The sequence below is a fragment of the Podarcis melisellensis genome (genome assembly GCF_964234715.1).
Source record: "Podarcis melisellensis genome assembly, chromosome: 6".
NCBI lineage: Eukaryota > Metazoa > Chordata > Lepidosauria > Squamata > Lacertidae > Podarcis > Podarcis melisellensis.
Genome location: NC_138538.1, coordinates 56,909,684 through 56,915,683, shown reverse-complemented (window position 1 = coordinate 56,915,683; position 6,000 = coordinate 56,909,684).

The following is a 6,000-nucleotide window of genomic DNA, read 5'->3' as shown; positions in this document are numbered from 1 at the left end:
TTTAAAGAAGCCTTCCCGTGGAATTGCATCATGGACCAGCCCAAGACAAAGATATGCAGAATTAGAGCATCTCTCCCCAGGCCAGTCTGGAGAAGCTCCTTGGACTACTTACAGGCCCCAGCCACCATCTGGAAGCTGTTTTGAGAGGATATAGCACAGGAATTAATTAGACTAAATTAAAAGACGCCTGCTTCTTGGGAGAAAAGCAAAGACAAACCTAGATAGCATCTTAAGAAGCAGAGACATCACCTTGCCGACATAGGTCCATATACTTAAAGCTATGGTTTTCCCAGTAGTGAGGTATGGAAGTGAGAGCTGGACCATAAAGAAGGCTGATTGCCGAAGAATTGATGCTTTTGAATTATGGTGCTGGAGGAGACTCTTGAGAGTCCCATGGACTGCAAGAAGATCAAACAGATCCAGTCTGAAGGAAATCAGCCCTGAGTGCTCACTGGAAGAACAGATCCTGAAGCTGAGGCTCCAATACTTTGGCCACCTCATGAGAAGAGAATACTCCCTGGAAAAGACCCTGATGTTGGGAAAGATGGAGGGCACAAGGAGAAGGGGGCGACAGAGGACAAGATGGTTGGACAGTGTTCTCGAAGCTACCAGCATGAGTTTGACCAAACTGCGGGAGGCCGTGAAAGACAGGAGTGCCTGGCGTGCTCTGGTCCATGGGGTCACGAAGAGTCGGACACGACTAAACGACTAAACAACTAAGTGCAGGAACTCTCTCTTGACCTCTTCTGGCAATGATATTGTGGCAATATAGCATGCCATCAAAAGACCTGTTTGATTTTAAAAAAAGAGAACAATTTATAATACTTGACTATCTCAGCTTTGGTTTGATTTGCCACTAAATCACCTGTTTGAAAAATTATATTGTGTTTTTGTATCACTATTGGGTTTTCTTATCACCTTGAAACAGAAGGAAAAGGTCAAGGATAACAATATTTCATCATCCAGCAAGTTTAGGCAAAAGATCATTGCTTCTGCCAGTTTACTAGAAGGTGCATAATTTCTACCCGCAATTTTCAGTGTGAGATGCTGCTTACAAAGATTGCCTGGAGGTATATGTACTTCCCCTGTGTGGTAACCCACTGAACTGCAGGCGCCAGGCTTTTCTGTGAAGCACCTTCAAACTGCTGGTCCATCTGGGGATTCAGAGAGGTCTTATCCAGTCCTATCAGGGGATGCCACAGGACAAACCTGACCCTGAACTCAGCTCCTCTCACTTCCTCATTTCAAAGTTCAGTTCACCTTTTCACATCAGTTTGTGATTTTTAAGAAAACTCCTCATGAAAATTCACCATCCTAATATACATCTTTTTGCAAAGCAATTTTCCTGATACTATGCATTTTTGATGTTATTTTCATGAATAAATGCATTTATATGCACACCTTAGTCTAGAATATGCAGCTGGACACATTACTTGGCATGAGAACTACACTACAAAATTCAGCGAAGAGTGAATTTCAAAACATGCCTGTGTTTCAATTCTTGAGTTGTTTCCAATAGTGCTAATAAGGCCTCTCTCTCATCTCAATCTTCATGCCAATCACATACATTTATTTATTTACCAATTCGATGTAGTAAAACTTCTAAGTGGTTTACAAGAAATATTAAGATTATCCATAAAAACAATAGATAATTCAGATTGAGAGTAAAAATTAAAAAACATCCCCTATGTGATGCCAACAGTGGACAATATCCTGCCCAATATCCTGCCCAATGGATTCAATGGATTATCCCCCTGTTCAGAATGTACTGAAAACATATTCTGCTTTGTGAGAAAGGCTTAGCTTTCCTAAACAGGGGTGAATTGTTTTGTTTAAAGGATAAAACATTAACTAGTGGCAATTCTGAGACTCAATAATATTCAAAAAATGTGACCAAAGGTAGTCTGAACTGGCTTGAATAAGATAAATATCTCTGCTTACCCAAGAAGAGGAAAACCTATTTAGCTGTAAGGTCACAGGTAAGATCTCTTTTTTCCTTTCATAGCTAAAGACTCACAGGTCTATTCTTCTAGATTATTCTGCCTTCACTGGAAAGAGTGATAGCTTTTGCTTTGTTGCAGAAAATCCCAAGTTTTTTCCTGGGCATCTCCACATAGAGCTGTGGAAACCACAGAGGGTTGCTACCAGTTGAATGGACCAGTGGGATAAGGTACCAGTAGTTATTTTGATGAACAGCTTGGTACAGACAAAACTAGTTTAAGCAGTTTCAGAGGTTTCTCCAAATGTCCAACTATTTGTGCCTAATCTATCTGGTAAAAAAAAAAAAAAGCTTTATAGAAAATATACAAGGAGTTCCTTCTTAGCCAGTTAATATATAAGTAGTAAATATGCTGGTGTTCCTGTACCTGGCACAAGGGAGAGAACGCCAGAGCACTCCATGGCCCAGTGGCCATTTTCTGCTTGCAGGCCAGAGAAGAATTTCATTGCTTTCTGGAGTGCTTCCTGAGCTGTGTTGGCTTTGGGCAAGTCTGGAAAGAACTTGCTCTGTAAAACAAAATAGGGAAAATAAGAGACATGTACAAACACTATAAACACTATCTACAACACAAGGTATGGAAATGTAACATTTGTCTTGTTACATTTAATGCATCTGATTGGTCATTTAAAAATAAATATTACAGGGAAGGATAGTCAGGATTGGGACCATGGCAGATGGGGAGGTGTCATTTAACACTTCTTCTCCCAGAAGTAGTCGCAAGGAAATGCTGCCCCATACCAGCTGCTACTTGTATTTGCCTGGAGATACCAGCAGGCTGGGAAAGAAGCAAGTTCCTCTTCTCCAGCCACCACAATGCTCATCCTGATTGCGCTTGTTGTTTTGGTTTAAAAAAACAGTCATGCTAAATACAATAAGTTGTTTGATGTAATGGATGGTTTTGCTGTGAGAGACCGTTCCAAAATAATGTTTTACAACCACACCATGATTCCTCAAGTGAAATCTACAGCTGCAAGCATCTCACAATGCTTCACATCAATGGGAGATCACAGCAGTTCAGAAATCCAGCAATCAGTCAGAGGCCTTTCTCTGTATTTTCACACACATCAAAATGCCTCATGCAAATGTACCATCTGTGCGTCGTGGAAATGAGTATCAGGCACAGTATATTGAAGACTGATCATTGAGAGCAAGACAGTGGCTGTTTTCTAGGAGAACATGACTAAGCTCTCAGATCAGAAAACCATAGAATAGGAGGGACCAGAAGATCATGAAGCCCAACTCCCTTGCCAAAGGTAAGAATTGCAGGCTTAGGTACTTCAGTATTTCCAGTAGATTGGCCTATTCACCTTGCACGCTTGTCTTTCTTTCTACAGTGGTACCTTGGGTTACATTTCTAGAGATCAAAAGGAAGTGGTTTTGTGCCATAGAACACATGGGCATCTCTTGCCAGCGGATTGATCTCTGCTGCCATTCAGGCAAAATGGAGTGGTGGGGAGGGTGAGGGAGCAGAAGAGAAACCTTCAACTGGTCTTCTGCTTACTGGAGACCAAGTACACACTGGCAATGGAAGTTGGTGTGTCAGGTTGAATGGGGCAGTGCTCCACCAACTTCAGCCAGCACCCACCTGCCTGCGTTCTTACAAATATCCAGTGCAGGGGGTGGCCTTGATTGTGCCAGCTTCCTCTCGTTGTGTTGTTGTTGTTTAATCATTTAGTCGTGTCCAACTCTTCATGACCCCATGGACCAGAGCACGCCAGGCACTCCTGTCTTTCACGGCCTCCCGCAGTTTGGTCAAACTCATGCTGGTAGCTTCGAGAACACTGTCCAACCATCCCGTCCTCTGTCATCCCCTTCTCCTTGTGCCCTCCATCTTTCCCAACATCAGGGTCTTTTCCAGGGAGTCTTCTCTTCTCATGAGGTGGCCAAAGTACTGGAGCCTCAGCTTCTCAATCTGTCCTTCCAGTGAGCACTCAGGGCTGATTTCCTTAAGAATGGATCTGTTTGATGTTCTTGCAGTCCATGGGACTCTCAAGAGTCTCCTCCAGCACCATAATTCAAAAGCATCAATTCTTCGGCGATCAGCCTTCTTTATGGTCCAGCTCTCACTTCCATACCTCACTACTGGGAAAACCATAGCTTTTACTATACGGACCTTTGTTGGCAAGGTGATGTCTCTGCTTTTTAAGATGCTGTCTAGGTTTGTCATTGTTAAAACTCAGCAGGGAAGGAGGATGAAGGCAAAACTAGAATTAGTTGGCTCTGCCTGTCATTTGCTCTGGTGCCGTGCGCTGCTGGGCTCCCTCCCTTCCACCCTATCAGTCCCAACAGGTGCCAGCCACTACTGGAACACACAGACTTACTTGCTGTGGTGGTAAATCTTGTTCCTCATGTGCTCACAATAAAAATATAACAAAATTGCGGGAATACTTATGATCATGCTTTGGCGTCTTGCTCTGAATCTTCTTTAGTATGCATGCATGTAAGCCTTATACCCTATGAAAGGCCTACCTCCTCCTCACCTAGTTTTCCACCTCCTCCTCCTAGTTTTTCACCCCCCACCCCACGGTGTGTCCTGCTGGTGCTTTTCCAAAATTTATTTTAAAGTTGGTATCCTATGCACACTTGGGACTAAGTCAAGAAGTGATTTCTGTGAACCACCCTGAGACATCAGAATATAGGGCAGTATATAAATTCAATAAATAAATAAATAAGCCACGTTATCTAAATGAAATTTATTTTCAAGTTGACATGCATAAAAGTGGACTACAAGACATGTAAAATCTGCTCATGTGACCCCTTTCTATGCTGCTACGAAAGTCGTATGTGCATGTACAAGTGCATGATATAGAATCAGAGAAAAGAAAAGTGCTTGATAAAACACTTCCGCAAGGAATTGTAAAAACTGATAAACGTTTTGCAAAACTGAGAGGGTGGAGGGAAAGTTGAAAATAGGTATCAGTATCTGCAGCAAATAAATAATAATGAGTTAACGGACGGTGGAGGTTGGAAGTAGTTCTTTGTGGGGGGGGTGACAAAAAAATTTCAGCACCGGGTACCACCTGACCTTGCTATGCCTCTGCCTAGCATATCCATCATAGCATATAGATTGCACACAATGTACTTACATCCCATCAGACATCTTCTTGGGTTGAAGAAGACTGCCTCAGATTGTTCTGGTTATATTTTAGATGGTGCAAGGCATCAGGTACACAGGACACTGAATAGGACACTGAACTCTTGGACTCTGGGCTACAGTTCCTGCCTCAAACGTTCCACAGTTTCTAAAATATTCACGCTCCCAATAAAATACTTGAAGGTTATATAAAGACTGACCTAACCAGTCACAGCAAGAATAATTTTACAGGGATCAGGTGTGTTAATGTAATAAATTAAAAGCATGCCTGTGGACTGGTTCTGAAGATAAAAATCTATCATGAGTAAAATAGCTTCCCCCAAAGATGTGTGTATAGATTTGTTCAAGGTCGAACTCTTAGCTATGCTATCTGAACCATCTACCCTAGTGCACTATGAATGCTTATACAACCTAACATGAAGATTCCCCAAAATGGAGACTATATCCACATAAGGGAAGGAAGAGAATTGTATCATATGCAGAAATTGTGAGAGTGCCTTTCTGAAGTGATGACACTTTCTGCAAGCTGCCAAGCACTTGAGATCCATGAAAATGTATTTACCTGTATCTTAAAACTTGGCTAGGAGAGTGCAAGTGTAAAAGAAAAATCAGGGAAATCTGGCCCCACAGCAAACCAGAAGAACAAGTAACTTTATCCCTTGCTCCACTGCCCCAGTGCTCTGCTGTTAAGAGCGTTTTTGGATGTTCATAGTTGCATCAAGCACAAAGCATTTCTAGAGATCAGCTCACTATTAAGTATTGGGAGAACCCATCCTACACTCATACAGCTTCAGATTAAGAGGTGATTGCAAGACAAATGCATTAGGTTGATAGAACCAGTATTATATGCTTTATGCCAGAATGTTTTAATCTGGGGGTAAAGCCAAACTGGTTAGTTTGCAATGCA